Consider the following 17,106-nt stretch of genomic DNA (forward strand, 5'->3'; position numbering starts at 1 on the left):
TGGCAACAGATGTTAGCTCAGGTGCCAATTAAAAAAAAAAAAAAAAGAAAAGTGGTTGCCAGGGGCCAGGGTGGGGGGGAGGGGAATAGGGAGAGGTTGTTAAAAGGGTACAAAAAGAAAGAAAAATGTACATTTAAAAATCACTAGTAAAATCAGGCCTTTTTCATATATTTATTTACTGCTCACACATTTTTCTCATGGGATAATTTACTACTAGTAAATCACTAGTAGAATTAAGCATTTTTCATATACATGTTTATATTTGCAGTTTTTCTCATGAGATAAAAATTAACTTTTATTTCATTGTTATACACAATTATAGGATTATGTGTATTAAGAGACTAACTCAAACGTTTTCAAATTGTATATGTTTTGTTTTATTACTTCGTAAAACAACAAACTTGAAATTCTGAAAACCGCATGGCAAACTTTGTGGGGAAAAATCCAGTGTTACTTATACTGAAAGCAGAAATATATAGCTCTGTAGCCCAAAGAGAAACAAAACTCAGCTTGACATAACATATTAGATGTAGACATAATTACTTAGGTGAAAAAATGAAAACTTTGTCAGTTTCCTTTAGAATGTTATAACAACACAAATTCAGAAAATCCATCATCTCAAAAAATTTTAACATCCTCAATATTTTTCATACTTATGTTCCTGAAAGAAGTGCAAATGAAAACCCAGGAAACAGGGTGATACTATTACTAGTTATACTTTCTACTTTTAACACCCTAAATTGCTTAGTTCTCATTTCTTTTTGCATTTCAGCTTGTGGTTGGCTTTGCAAGGCTAACATTTTCTTTGGTGACAGTTTTTCAAACATAAACCAGAAGAATTTGGTCACTAACTTCCCTATTTCATAGAACATTTAAGAACTTCAAAAAAAGTCGTTTAAATTGGACTAAGAAGGTAAAGTAATGTGGTATTTTGGTAGGAGATTGTTTTTGTTTTATTTTGTTATGTTGTTTCTTTCTTTCTCTTTAACTTCGAAACCCACCCTAATGTTTTGCAGGATCCTCAGAACATGTGAAGGTGGCTTTTTTTTTAACCATCCTTTTGTAACAGAGCAAGTTATTGACACATTAATTTGTGTCTCATCTGATTTTTATGCTGTGGACTCGTAAGAAAGATAATTGCTAAGACAACCTTCTCCTTGCTTCTATTATGTCTACCCAGGCTCTGCATTCTGAGTTCCAGTCTCTAGGCCCTAAAGAGAGGTGAGAGCTTCCATGTTTCATTCATGTTCCCAGAGTGAAAGGGAGTGGAGGGGAGAATTTTGATGGATTTGGCCAAACCCAGAGGGATAGTTGGCTTCTTGGAGACTGGGAAGCAGGTCTGGCTTCATGGGTGAGTGACTCACGCAGTTGCACAGGGCCCTGTGCTTGGTTTAATGCTCTGCTGTTACTCTCTTGAAATTCTTCGTAATTTTTGAACAAGGGGCCCTGTATTTTCATTTTGCACTGGGCCCCTCAAATATATAGCCAGGCTTGCTGGGAAGACCAAGGGGTAAGGAAGAGCAGTGGTAGGGACTTTCTCCTCCTCTCACAGCGGGGCCACAGGGATACTTGAGGACAGAGTATGTGTACCTTAGGAGTCACTGTGAGGATCCTCAAAACTGAGCTTGGCAAGGAATGAGTGGCTCCACCAGAGGAACTCCCTGCTTTCATAGGGACAGTGACTACAGTAGACTGAAAAGAAGCCCTTTCCCAAATGTCCTGGATTTCACAGGCCCCAGGGTTCAAGTCTGAGCTACAGGAGGGTCTCCCTCCAAAAAGACAGATTAGACGTGTGTAGTGGGTTGAGTGGGGTTCCCCCAATAGATATGTCTACCTGGAACCTCAGAATGTGACATTTGGAATAAGGGCCTTTGCAGATGTCGTTAAGATAAGGGTCTCGAGATAAGATCATCCTGGATTACAGTGAGCCCTAAATCCAATGACAGGTATCCTTATAAAAGACAGAAAAGGAGAAGACATACAGAGAGACCCACAGAGCAGAAGGCCATATGAAATTGGAGGCAGAGATTGGAGTGATGCATCTTTAAGCCAAGGAATGCCAAGGATTACCTGCAACCACCAGAAACTAGGAGAGAGGAACCAACCCAGGCAACACGTTGATTTCAGACTTCTGGCCTCCAGAACTGTGAGAGAATAAATTCCTGTTATTCTAAGCCACCAAGTTTGTGATAATTTGTTATGGCAGCCCTAGGAAACTAATGCAGCCTGTGTCAGTGAGGTGCTTGGCTTTTGAGATTTAATTTGATTTGGGGTGGGGGGGCGGGAAGTGTTTCCTGTGTCACAGTCTCTTTTAGCCAAAAAAATAAAATCTTTCCCAGAAGCTTCCAGGAGACTTTCTTTTGCATCCCGTTGGCCAGTGTTGGGTCACACGGCCACCCTTACATGCAAGGAGCCCTGGGAAGTTGGTATTTAGCAAAGGGAGCAGAATAGCCAAGGTTGTTGGATTGCTGCCCTGAATAAAATAGAAATTCTGTTAACAAACAGAAGGTGCTTAGGGGTTGGAGGACAAGAGATGGCAATTGGGTAGAGAAAGTACATCATCTGCCATAATGTTTTATTTGTATAGCTAAAAATCTGTAATGGTAAATTTCACTTGAATATCAGTCAGAACAGCAACAAGGTTATGATTATTCTGTAGCTCCTTGCTAGTAAAGTGGCATCCCTGAGTGAGCAGAAAGGCCATCCCCAGAGAGCTGGTTAGAAATGCAGAATCTTGGGTTCCACCCCAGACCTACTGAATCAGAATCTGCTATTGAACAAGATCTTCAGGTGATTCCTATGCACATTAAGGTTTAAGAAGCATTGGTCTAGGTGACTTAGGATAATATAACTAAACTACTCAAGATAAAGCAAGTTACTGTTGTGAAACAGGAACGGATTGGCATCGCTACTCATAAACACAGAAAATGTCAAGTCCAAATATAAGAATAGTAGGTAAAAATCAGAAAACTTTGAAACGTTGTAATGTGAGCATGATGCAGTAGATACACAGGAAGAAAAGAGATTATATTTTTGGTCAAGTTTAAGTGAAATGAGACAACCGATGACCATTGTACTACATCCTACCATCACATTTATGACTACATTCAGTAGGATTAAGTTCCTTACAGCACATAAAAGTACCAATTAATAAGTCTTCACTAGAAAAGATGGAATAACCAAGCATTCAAACTGATTAGTCCTTAAGTGTAAAGATGGATCTGGTGTCACTGGTGATATCCAACATTAAAGTTAGATGAATTGGTGTGAACTTCTCTCAGAAATCCAAGACTTCCTTTCTGTAAGATCTTGATTCCTTATTGAAATACTTTGTAGTGGGTGAAAATAAAGTTTCCTTGTTCATCCTTTAATGAGACCCTACAGTTTATTTCATAACAACCATTCTACAGCGTTTTAAGACCCATTGATTTATATACACGTAAATGTATAAACACATTTATATATATAAATATATATATAAATGTATAAACACATTTATATATTTATAAGCACTTATTGCCTCAGCCTCATTCTGTGGGAATAGAAATCCTTTGATTTGCAATGTTCCACCAGACCAGAGTTCATTTAAAAGCAGATAGATTGTTTTTTTAAAACATTATTTATTTATAATAGACCATAGCCTCCAGTTGTTGCGCTTGTGGTGAAACTGCTTATTTAGAGTACATACATATATCCCAGAGTTGGAAATAAAATACTAGAGTAAGCATTTTACTTTGGGGACATCATACCAATTTATTTGAGCAAGGGCATTTGCTTTTTAACAGTGAAACTGGGCCAGTGTAGAAAGCTATATTGGCTAAATGTGTTGGTTGAATTGATCTGTTTCATCACAGAACTCTTTCAGGCAGCAAACTCAGATAACTGCTTCTTTAAGGGGATAAAGCAGGCTATAAAAAAGTCAGATGAAAGGCATTAAAAACAGACACTTCACAAAAGAAGATATAGGAATGTCCAATAAGCACATGAAAAGGTGCTCAACATCATTAGTCATCATGGAAATGGAATTAAAACCCAACTGAGATATCATTACAGTGACTAAAATAAAAAGACTGGCAATACCAACTATGGGCAAGGGGGTGGAACACCTGAAATTTTAAGCATACATCTACTCTAGGACCCAGGAATCCTGCTCAGGTTTTTTTTATGAGTCATGAAAACATTTGTCCACAAAAACCTGTATAAAAATGTTCATAGCAACTTTATTCGTAAGGTCCCCAAACTGGAAGCAACTCAGATATCCATCAGATGGAGAATGGATTATCAAATAGCAGTATATTTATACAATAGAATACTACTGAGTAATAAAAAGGAAATAAACAGGACACACACAACAACATAGATCAATCTAAATACGTTATGAATACGAATGAAAGAAGTCATTCTGTTGGATTCCATGTAAATGAAATTCTAGAACAAGCAAAACTAACCTATAGTGATACAAATCAGAAAGTGGTTGGAGAGGATTGGAGATTGGATGGGAATTGACTGGAAAGAGGCACAAGGCAACTCTGGGATGAAGGATGTATTCTGTGTATTGATTAGGGTGGTGGTTATGTTACTGGACCAAAGTAAGTCTGCTCCTTGGTGAGTTAAAATCAAAACCTATACCAGAAGTAGTTGTCATACAAAGAAAAATTTTATTTGTAGCATGCAGCAAGTAAAAGGAGACCATAGGGAACAATTTCACAAAGCTGTGGGCCCCCCAAGCAAGGAGATGTGGGTACCTTTATTTTGAGTAGGGAATGAATATTCAAAAGGAGGAGTTTCATCATCGCATGTAGAGGTGGGTACGAGCTTGAGTATGCGTAGTTTGGCAACATGCCTTCACATACATTGCATGTTATGCTAATAAGGCTTTAGCTCCTCCCAGGGTGGTGATTCTAGCATTATAATGAGGCAAAGGCTACTTTGGTACAATTTTGCGCCTATCTGCACAAGTGTCACTCCTGTGGTTGCCGTCTGGACTGATTCAGAGTGGTTGGGTCCAGGGTGGTTGGAGTTTAGATCTTCCTGGAACATAGCTGAAATTGACCATCTCAAGACTCCAAGCATGTTAGAGAAAAGAACATCTGCACCTTTTAACAAAACAAGAGAATTCGGTCAGATAAGACAAAAAAAAAAAAGGTTAGAGTCTATGACTGGTGAGAGTTACATGGGTATACAATTGTCAAAACCCATTGAACTGTATACTTAAGATCTATGTGTTTCATTTTATGTCAATTATACTTCAATTTTAAAAATAAGAGCTCCTCCCACTCCCATCCCATCCAAGAAAACATCTGCCCAGACAACCTGCAGGGCAAAGGATTCTCTTTCAGCCTGAGGCCCTCTAGGTAGTGCATCACCAGCCCACACTGGTGCTCTGACCTGCTCCTCTACATGGCTTATCTATCTGAACCTGGTGATCCTGTAGTTTGACTCCAGTCTCACTGTAGTGGTGCAGTAAAGGCTGTCCTCAATTTTTATTTTTATTTGCTGCCTTAGCTTTTCCTTTACCCTTTGACTACAAGCACTTGTTGGTAAGGCACAATATATATGAAAACAAGAAAAAACAGAAATAATTGTTGTCTCTTTTGAGTCTTATTCCCTCTCTAATATTTTTTTTAAAGACAGCACAATGGTGTGTTTGGCTTTTCTAACTGCCACATCTGATGCAATGTAATTACTTAATTAGATCAGATTACTGTTTATATTAAACTCAAATAATGATTAAACTGAGAAATCTCATGACAAGAGCTCACAGGTGAAATCAGCTGAAATCAACCAGTGCGTGTCTTAACCCATCTTTTGTGTATCCTGCCTCAGTGACCAGTAGGTAAACAAGGCTGAGCTGACAGATTAATGGCTCCTGTTAATGGGATACATCTAGGTCACTCTTAAGCCCACATGTGAAGCCAAACACAAGCTGCAGCACTTCCATATCTCTGTTTCAACACTGCCATATGGCAGGAGCACAGGTGGTGTCCTCCAGAGGTCTCTCTCAGTATACAGCCCACCTCCTGCTGCAGCGTCCAAAGCCTTTCCAAACGACAGGACTTTAAAAAAAAACACTTACAAAATTGAGGTAAAACCTATATACAGTTGTGATAGCTAGTCTCCATAAATGGCCCCAATATTCATGCCCTGGTGTTCCCCTCCCATATTGAATCTGGCTGGTCTGTGACTTGAGTTAAACAATAGAAAGTGGCAGAAGTGACCCTGGGCCGGTTCTGGGCCTGGATTTAGGAGCACTGGTAGGTTCTGCTTCCTTTCTCTTGGAATACTCTTTTTTTCTCTTTTGCTGAGGAAGATTCACCCTGAGCTAACATTTGTTGCCAATCTGCCTCTTTTTGTATGCCGCCACAGCATGGCCACTGATGAGTGGTGTAGGTCTGTGCCCAGGAAATGAACCTGGGTCATTGAAGTGGAGCACACTGAACTTAACCACTAGGCCACCGGGGCTGGCCCTAAAACACTCATTTTGGGGAGCCCTCTCAGTTTGGATCCTCTAAGAAGCATCCACCAAGACAAATCATATATGCAAGAGGCTGATCAGGTGAAATGCTAAGGAAGGATAAAGAAAGCAGGCATAGCCTGGGAAAGCCTTCAGATTGTGTTGCAGATCTGACACTTGTGAAAGGAGAGAAGGAAGGAAAGAGGATTGGGTAGGAAGCAGTGCAGCTCTGAGAAATTCTTGGTCAGGCTGATGGGGAGCCCCAGAGAAAAGATTGCCCATTAGAGAAGTCCTGTGATAGGCAGGAGTGGCCCGGCTCTGTTACCCGCACTGCACTCAATCACTGGCTAGGAAAGGACCAGGGAGAACATGGCCTTGATGTGAGGATTGCAGTAGCTCCCAAAGATGTGATCCCTGGAGGATGTCGGCTAACTATATCCTCATAGCAGGTTCTCTCTTGAAGGAAGGTCTGAATGGCTCGCTCCCATGGCTGCCACATGTAGTGACCCTACTGGAGAGACTATGTGGAGAGGCTGTGTGATGAGGAGAGGTCCTAACACTACATGGAGAAGGAGCGAGGCCCAGTCACCCTAAAATCCCAGGTGAGCCTCCAGATGACTCCAGCCCCAGCTACCATGTGACTGAAATCCCCAGAGGATAAGGCACCCAATCAACCTACAGAATTGTGAGTGATAATAAATAGTTGTCATTGTTTTAAGCCACTAAGTTTTGGGGTATTGTTATGCAGCAATAGATAACCAAAACAACAGTAAAGTGCATAAAGTACACTAATCTTATATATACAGCTAAATGAATTTTTACCCATGTGAACCCCTATGTAAAGATCACTCAGATCCAGATATAGAACATTTATAGCAACCCAGAAGATTCCCTCATGCCCCCTTCGCAGTCAATACTGCTCCCCAACCCTGATGTAACCACTCTGCTGAATTCTATCACTGAATTAGTTTTGCACATTCTTGAGCCTCATTTAAATGAAATTATACAGTATGTATTCTTCAGTGTCTGGCTTCTTTCACTTATCATTATGTCTGTGAGACTCATCCATGTGGTTAGGTGTAGCAGAAATTTGTTCTTTATTGCTATGTAGTTTTCTATTTGTATAAATACACCATACTTTATCCATTGTCCTGTTGATAGACATTTGGATTATTTCCAGTTTTTGGCTATTAAGAATAAAACTGCTTTAAACATTCTTGTGTAAGTCTTTTGGTAGACTTATGCATCATTTTTCTTGGCTTTATATCTAGCAGTGGGATTGTTAGGTCATGGGATGGCATATGTTTAGCTTTAGTAGATAATGCCAAACTGATAGAATATTTTGTAAATAAATGTCTTATTTAGTTTAATGAATGATAAATGGTACATCAGGGGCATTTAAATAAGAGACCCCCTGCTTACTTGTCTTTCTCCCTCACTTAAGTCTCTATGGAGGCGTGGATCATGTCTATCTTTTTCATGTAGTGTAGTGTCCACTGTGGTGGGGATGCAGTACCTATTTGTTGAAAAAAAAGAATAAACAAGGTTTCATAGTTTAACACTATGAAATATATTCTTAAGAGTGGATTTTAGGTACTATGGTGAGTCAATGGAGGAGAAAAAAGCTCTAATTTTTTCCTGAAACTTCCAAAGACATTATTTATAACCAATTGACTATAGCCATATAGATAGGGATTTCATAGACTTTCTACTAGATTTTCAGTATTGTGTAGACACACTCAGAATAAAATGATAAATTATTAAGTCCTTACAGTAGGGCTTTTTAATCTGGGGGTGGATGGGTTTTGTGAGGGCCTGAAACTGAATAGAAAATTTTGTGTGCCAATAGATATATCACCCAGGATTCTTGGTTGCAAGTGGCAGAAGCCCAACTAGGATTCACTTAAGTAAAAAGGGGATTTGATGGCAGGGTCTTGGTTTGGCTCATGGAGTCTCAGGAAGACATGCACAGCCATGCTCCAGAAGGGCACAACCAGGGAAGCTCAGGGTCTGGGGCCACGATCCACGCCAGCAGAGAGAGGCCTCGTGTCCTGCTGACTTGAGAGCATCTGATTGGCAGCACTCAAAGCACATCTGAAATTCTAGCTTCAGGGGAATCTAGAAAATGTAGTTTTTAGCTTTCAAATTTCTACAGAGCAGGAAGCATCCTAAAAGAATGTTGTAATAGATCACAGGATTCTTTCTTTAAGACCCCCAGACATGGCCTCAAAATCCTTCTCAACCCAGCACTGTGCCACCAATGGCTCTGAGTCGGATCTACAGGTTGTCATCCTTGCACTGTATCACATTGTTCCCAGACCTCTAATGCATAGCTTTTACTTTTGTTAAGAAAAAAATATGCAAAACTTAGAAATAGGCAAAATGGTGGCTGTGTGTCCTTTCAATGTCATATTGGGACACTGCTTTTAGCATAATTTCCTATAATGGATAACATAACTGTCTATCCCAGAAAGACAAACCACAAACTTGCAACAAAAACAGCTTGAGCTCAAGTTGTTTTAACATCAACTCATTCAGATCCATGTGTTCCAAAGTTCAGCAACTTGTGTGGTTTACAAATTCTGACACACGTTCATTCCCTGCCCAGACCAGCCTTAGAACCATCTGAGCCCAGCCCTTGAAGCCCTATATGTATGCAGCTTCTCTAACTTCCTTCTTTTAAATTACTACTGAGACTTTGTGAACTTGAGACTCTCCCTTACTCAGCAAGTTTAATAAACCCAGCTTTATGTGATCAAGGGGTGGCTCTGGTGGTCTCTGTGGAACTTTGACGTCTATACAGGTCATGTTGCTGAATAGAAAGTGAAGAATGGGAGAAAAAGACAAAACAAGAACACCCCCAAATGTAACTTGAAGCAAGGTTCTAATAATATGAACTTCTTGGAATTAGTAGTAAATCAACAGGAGTATCCATTATCCTTGATTTGAGAACAGGCCTCTGCTTGCGATGCCAAACCATGGTTGAATGGTGGAAACTGCCGTAGAATGAGAACATCAGGGAAGTGTTGAATCCCAAGTGGCTGCAGTCTCCCTCCAAAAAGACCACCCTCTACTTGCCAAAAAAGCACCAGATGATTGTTTTGGTCCTATCTCTATGCAATATTTAATGATATTGATCACTCCATCCTTCTTAAAATTCCTCTGTAGATTTCCATGATGCTGTGCTTTCTGGATTATCTTTCATCCTCTCTGATAATTCATTCTCAGTTCTAGATGGGCAGGGAGATCAAGCAAGATAAGGAATAAGAAATGACCATTAAGTGAGTAGTTATGATGTCATCCATACTTTTAGCAAAAGCAGTGGTGTGGAGGAGAGAAGACAGATTGCAAGGGACAGAGGAAAGAGAGTACCAATGTAACCACAGGCCCATTTAGAGCCAGTTCAAACAGACCCCATCTCTTATCAACAAAGCGATTAAGGATTGTCTTTCAGAAAATCTGCAGCCACATAGCCAGAGCATGTGCAGAAACAGAAATCTTGACCTGGGCCCAGCCTGGCAGCGTAGTGGTTAAGTTCAGGCACTCTGCTTTGGCGGCCTGGGGTTCCCAGGTTCTGATCCCGGGCGCAGATCTAGCACCATTTGTCAAGCCACACTGTGGCAGCATCCCACATAAAATAGAGGAAAGTTGGCACAGATGTTAGCTCAGTGACAATCTCCTTCAAGCAAAAAGAGGAAGTTTGGCAACAGATGTTGTTAGCTCAGGGCTAATCTTCCTCACCAAAAAAAAAAAAAAGAAAATAAATCTTGACCTGAAATGACCTCAGAACCAAAGGTCCTCCTTTCCATGGAACCCAAGGACTGGGATATGACTGGAACTTGAAAGTGGAACCCTTATCAGAAGTGAGAGGCCCTCATTCAGGAAGATCCGGTGTTAAAATTCCTTCTCCACCTCATTAGAAATGTTTAAACCCTATCATAAAAGTTTAGAACCTCATCATAAATGTTTAGAACACTGTCGTAAATGTTTAAAACTTTACCATAAATGCTTGAAGCCCACCAATCAAAACTGTCTTTCCAGTGTTTCTGCATGCCAGTCTGTTCTCCCTAACCTCTTAAATTTTGCCCCAAATCCTGAATTGGGGAGACAGATCTGAGGGCACATACCCTCTGTCTCCATGCAGATTGATCTTGCAGAATAAAGGTGATGTCTCCCCCAAAAACTGATGCCATAGTTAATAGGGTTTTTTTCTAATGCACATTGGGGAGGGGAACACAAATTTTGTGCGGTAACAGCAACAATGAGCATGGTCCTCTATTTCAAAAAGCATGGAGATTGTTATTTGTTTGTTTTGGGGTTTTGTTTGCTTGCTTTTTGCTCTCTCTTGTTTATTAATGTAGTTCTCCAAGCAGTTAGTGTACATCTGACATGCACAGGAGCTATGCCCAGAGCTACTGGGATGCAGACATGGCAAGGACCTTCCCTGTCCTCCAGGAGCAGGTATCTGAGCATGAAGAGAAGCCAAACACAGGAGGAATCACAGGAAATGTTGAATGCCCCATGAGCCCCCAGGTTACCTGGAGAGATTTTTTTAAAAAAATGTAAGAGGCTTGAACATATTTATGTAGGAAGATAAAAGCTAGAGATATGGGGGCTAGGCCAGTGGCGTAGTGGATAAGTTTGCACGCTCTGCTTCGGCGGCCTGGGGTTCACAGGTTCGGATCCCGGGTATGGACCTATGCACCGCTCATCAAGCCATGCTGTGGCAGGCGTCCCACGTATAAAGGAGAGGGAGATGGGCACAGATGTTAGCTCAGGGCCAATTTTCCTCAGCAAAAAGAGGAGGATTGGCGGTGGACATAAGCTCAGGGCTAATCTTCCTCCAAAAAAAAAAAAAAAAAGCTAGAGATATGTTAATATGCTTTCAAGCTGGTACTTTATTTTTTTGTTGTTTATTTTTATTTTTTTTAGGAAGATTAGCCATGAGCTAACTGCTGCCAATCCTCCTCTTTTTGCTGAGAAAGACTGGCCCTGAGCTGACATCCATGCCCATCTTCCTCTACTTTCTATGTGGAACGCCTTCCACAGCATGGCTTGCCAAGTGGTGCCATGTGCGCACCCAGGATCCAAACCGGTGAACCCCGGGCTGCCAAAGCGGAAGGTGCACACTTAACTGCTGTGCCACTGGGCCAGCCCCAAGCTGGTACTTTATAAAACTGAACGCTACTGCATTAAGCCCGGGGCGTCTGTTGTCCTGAAGATTTTAAAGATTATTACAGAGGAATGCAAAAAGAAAGTCAAGATCTAGCTTTTAAATCGCCAAAATAGGCTCTGAAACCCATTTCAGAGGTTGTGGTTGAGAATGAAAGCCATCTATTCCCACAGTTGACTACCTATATTAACATGCCTTTGCTATTCCAGTGTCTTCATCAATGTGACTTTACCCCAAGAAACTCTTGCCTAGAAAGACAAAAGTGTAAATAACTTTATTGTTCTGTTCAGAAACCTTTTGATTTAAAGGAATGTTAGACTACTGAACATCTCAATAGATCGCATCGAACAACTCTGTTCTCTGAGACTTGATTGAAACACTCAGCTCATTGTGTCCATCAGTCCTAACATTACTACATCATATTATGTCACGATCTGATCCTTACTCAATCCTAATCAAGCCCTCAGATCAAAAGACCAGCCTTAAACCAGACCTGCCAAAAAGCCTTGTAAATATCTCAATTTGGCCTTCGCCCTTTGGAGATGCTGTGAGACTGTCAAGGTAGTGATCTCCCATAGTACAATGAGCAATAAGCTCAGCTTGTTCATCAATAGTTTATTTTGGTGGTATTTTGGGAGAGTCAGTGAAACTGGGGGCCAGCTTGCTTTAACTATACTCAGTTGTCTGTTTGCAAATGTAGTTAGATAATGCATTACAAAACCCACCCTATGGATAACATCTCTGACACTTGAGCCACCATGGTAATGGCTGCTTAAGTTTTTCAGGAACTGAGAGTCCACTCTTTGCCCAGTTCAGGCCAGTTGAGACCATCAACCCACAAACCGAGCCTGCACAGGTGTCCGATAGGTGACCTCCTGACATCAGGGAGCCAAAAACTCCACCCTTAGATCATGCTAACACCACCATTTTGTGAAGATGCATCCTATAAAGAGCCATGAAGCTTGACTACACTGCACAGATCATCCATTACCTCACTTCTCCTTACCTCCAATCGTGTACTCCCACACTTCAGACTACCTTCTCCTTTACCCCATAAATATCCCTAATCCCCCTTTTCAGGAAGGCAGATTTGAGATTTGGTCTCCCGTCTCCTTGCTTGGCTGCCTTGTGAATAAACCCTTTCTCTGCTGCAAACTCGTCATCTTGGTGATTGGCTTTATCACGTGATGGGCAAAACAAACCTGGTTCAGTAACACTAGTATTGGACATAGTGTAAAAGACAATGCTTTTGATTTGCTTGAGCCAGAGTTTTTGAGGAAAGATAAGGTTTTCGTAAATCAGAGGGTAGAGCCTTAAAGGAATTGGGAATAAGATTTATTCATAAGCAGTGACTTTAAAAGAGAGTGGAGAAAGAAATGAATGACCTCATAGGAGGATGGAATTAGGATTGTTCTGGTTTGGGTTGGGCAGGCTGAGAGGTTTGAGGAAGGAGAAAAAGGAAGTAAGAAAGAGGCCAGTGGGACTTTGAGGACCTGGAGATATATGTGGAGAAGACAGTCTGGAAGGCCATTGCGGCAGAGCCAGGGAGCCTCCTGGGTACAGTGGTTGTCTTGTTTCAGTCCCTTGTTCTTGCCCAGGCTGTGGCGAAACCCATCTCTACTCTGTGCCTGTCCACCTACTACCTTTATGTACTAAGGCATATTTTCTTAAAATATGGTCAGGATCTCTGGTGGGCCTGAATCTGCCTTTTTTTTAAAAAAAAAAAAACACCCCAGATAATGTTTTACACATTTAGTTTTAAGAACCAGTGTTCTAAGGGGAAGGAGCCAGAACAGCAGAAAATGTTAAAATCACATTGTGAGATAATATAATTCTTACTACAGTAGTATGGAGAATGCTTGTAAGTATTCAAATTATGGCTTTTCAAAGAGGTGTTTATTTCTCTTATTAAGAAAAATTATCCAAAACATATAAAAAGGCAAAAGGATGACTGAATGTCTTTTCAATGTCATATTGCAGCATTGTCCAGCGGGCCTGCCCAAGGACTATTTCATTGTCTGGGAGAATCTGCATTTGACGTACTGCTTTCTGTTAATTCGGGTTCATACTCTGTAAACGTACATGTTCACCTGTAGACTTTTGTTCAATAGAGATGTCTAGTAGAAATGACAACCCCAAGGTTATGGTTTTATGGTCCTGTAGAATATTAACAGTTCTGTGGCTAAATAAACTTATTTCAACATGTTTTTCCTGCTTGAGTATATACATTTCAGGTTCTAAAATGATCTTTGAACCTCCTTTGCTGTGCTGCAGCTTTCTTCATTGGTAAATTAAGTAATTTTTTTACATACATTCATTCTATTTTTGGGACTATGTGGAGGCAGGATGAGATCTGGGCTCTAGCTCTTCCTCTGAAAGAATTTTTGCCCACTCTGTTTTCAGCTTCACCCTGCATACCACCTTCAGAGGGCCTTCTCCAGCTAGCTTTTCTGAGAGTTCTGTGACATGGATAATCTTACTTTTTATTGGTTTCCCACCTTGTAGGCACTTAGCCTTTTCTGCTTCATTATGTCATATGCCACTTGGCCATCCACTTGGCCAGCTTTCAACATTTCGTTGTCATATCTTATCTGCTGTCATCTTCTCTAGCTTTCTGTTTCCTTGAGAGTTTACGTCTTACAAAATTTCCTTTCAGTCTTTCTAGTGGGATTTCCAGAGGGATCCAAGACATATGTATGAGGTCAATCTGCCTTGTTTAACTAGAACTGCATGTGATTCTAGAATAGACCCCCAAATACAGCAGTTATTTCTTTCTCCATCAAATGAAGAAACTCATCAAAGGTTGAGAGAGGGTGAAAGTCCTGGTGACTGAGTCATTTGTATCTCAGTCTGATCTTTAAAAAGTCCAATATCTTATGTTGAACAGTAGAAATCACAGTGTTTTGGATCTCAAGTGACAAGTTCGGATATCCAATGCATCACTGAATTCCACTTTAGAAAGCAGCAAGCACTGGAATATGCAGAAGTGGTTTTTACTGGCATTATCAGTGTCGTGCTTATATGAGCATCTTTTTCTTGATAGTTAATGCACTCCAGTATGGAAAAGTCATCTTATACATGCTGCCTATTACTTTCCATAGCATACTGAAAATACATGTACCGAGTGGTAGTAGTTTAATCAGATTACTTCCACACTGAATCACGAAGCATACTGCTGACATCCAGCTGTCCTGAGTGAATAAAGGAGCATGAAAAACTCATTTTATTCACAAACTGTAATTGGCATCTATTATCACCCCCTCCCCATCATCTATTCAACTTTTTCTTGGTATAATTCCCTAATTTTCCTTTGGAAGACCAGCCCTACTTGCATCTCAGACTCTGTGCTTTGGTGAGAGTTGAATTCATCCCCAGTTCCAGGGATGAATGGTGACTCAAGTATGGCCAGTCAAAGCATTGCATTCCCAGGACTGCTTTGGCTATTCAGGGTCTTTTCTTGTTCCATATAAATTTTAGGATTCTTTGTTCTATTTCTGTGAAGAATGTCTTGGGATTCTGACTGGGATTGCATTGAATTTGTAGATTACTTTAGGTAATATGTACATTTTAACTATGTTAATTCTTCCAATCCAAGAGCATGGAATATTTTTCCATTTCTTTGTGTCTTCTTCAATTTCTTTCAACAATGTTTTGCAGTTTTCAGACTACAGGTCTTTCACCTCCTTGGTTAAATGTATTCCTAGGTATTTTATTCTTTTTTGTTACAATTGTAAATGGGATTGTTTTCTTGATTTCTGTTTCTGCTAGTTTGTTGTTAGTGTATAGAAACATGACTGATTTCTGTATGTTCATTTTGTACCCTACAACTTTACTGTATTCGTTTATTATTTGTAATAGTTGTTTGGTGGATTCTTCAGGATTTCTTATATATAAAATCATGTTATCTGCAAATAGAGATAGTTTTACTTCTTCCTTTCCAATTTGGATGTCTTTTATTTCTTTTTCTTACCTAGCTAGGATTTTCAATACTATCTTGCCATTTGTGACAACATGGATGGATCTTGAGAGCATTATGCTAAGTGAAATGTCAGACAGATAAAGACAAATACTGTATGATTTTACTCATATGTGGAAGATACAAACAACAACAAACAAACACATAGATACAGAGAACAGATTGGCGGTTACCAGAGGGGAAGGGGAGTTGGAGGAGGAAAGAAGAGGGAAAGGGGGACATTTGTATGGTGATGGATGACCACTAGACTTTTGTAGTAAACACAACAAAGTGTATACAGAATTGAATTATAATGATATACTCCTGAGATCTATATAATGTTATAAACCAATGTTACCTCAATTAAAAAAAAAAAAGCATTGCATTCCCTTGGCCAAAGAGACTGATTCATGGAAGGGCATGTGATCCAGTTAGACTTAGCCAATGAGATTCAAGTAGATGTTAGTTGGGGCTATTGGAAGAGTGGCAAGTTGGACTTCAGCCTGAGAGCATGTGTGATTGGAGTAGCTGGGAGACACTCTGTGGAGACTGAAAATGAAGCTAACAGAGCAGAAGGCAGAGAGGAGAGATGGAGGCGCAACAAGTTGTGATGATATCGCCTGAGTGCCTGAATTAAGTTGTATGAGCCAATAAATGCTCTATGGCTTAAGGCACTTTTGATTATTTTTCTGTCACCTGCCACCAATCTGACTCACCTAGCAAAGCCCTGCATTACTGTTTGTATAGCTGGTGCTATCCCAGTACTGGATCCCGCAATAATTTTTACCTAAATGAAAAATCACTTTTGTAATGTGAGTATTCAGAGATAAACAAAAGAAAACACTGAGCACTTCTCACTCATATATGCTCATTACATATGCCAAGAGCAAATTTATTTTAGCTGTAATGTGAAATATCTATTCACATAAACACCATAAGTGCTTGTTTATTCAGAACGCTATTGATATTAGGGGATGTACGACACCATTTTTTGGTCAGAGAATTTTGCCAACAGACCATTCCATTTTCCTTCCTAGCATAACATTTCCATTAACTTTGTGAGTGGTTTTACAAATTTCTCGGCAGTAGTACAACTTGAACCTTTAGCATCCTGGAAAGCACAATTTTTAGTTTATTCTGGAAAATCTCACTTGGTTTACTAGAGAGGTCATTGTGCTTTGTTTATGAAAAGTATTCAAGGCTTCGATGGCTTTCTGCCACTATTTGACAGTTTCATAACAGGCAAAGCACAGGGATCTAGAGATAAAATCTAATTTTCATATAATTATTGTATTTTTCATTCCTATTCTTTTTTTGTCTGCCCGTCACACTTACAGAGCCCCAGAAATACAGTCAGCTCTATATTCACAGTGACTTCTTACGCACTGTTTCCATTTATGAAGTTATTCTGCACTGCAGTATTTAGATAACTTTTTCTTCACTGCTTTTATGCTTCAGTGGACTGCTGACTCATTTTTACGAATTGGGAATATGATGACGCATTATGGTTACAACAAAAAATGC

General features: G+C 40.1%; 1 protein-coding gene across 9 annotated transcripts in view; it reads left to right on the plus strand.

Annotated features, from left to right (window-relative positions):
- Positions 1–17,106, plus strand: part of REPS2 (RALBP1 associated Eps domain containing 2) — a 247,307-nt gene that overhangs the window by 18,233 nt on the left and 211,968 nt on the right. For 2 of the 9 annotated variants that reach the window (XM_070257702.1, XM_070257719.1), the window contains exon 2: positions 1,181–1,221. The exons of 5 other annotated variants lie outside the window; for them this stretch is intronic. The gene's annotated coding sequence lies outside the window, so the exon portion shown is untranslated. Of the gene's footprint in view, positions 1–1,016; positions 1,222–17,106 lie in introns of all 9 variants that reach the window. 2 more of the 9 variants (XM_070257704.1, XM_070257714.1) reach the window with 2 other exon arrangements.

Source organism: Equus caballus, chromosome X, assembly GCF_041296265.1.
Source record: "Equus caballus isolate H_3958 breed thoroughbred chromosome X, TB-T2T, whole genome shotgun sequence".
NCBI classification, from domain to species: domain Eukaryota; kingdom Metazoa; phylum Chordata; class Mammalia; order Perissodactyla; family Equidae; genus Equus; species Equus caballus.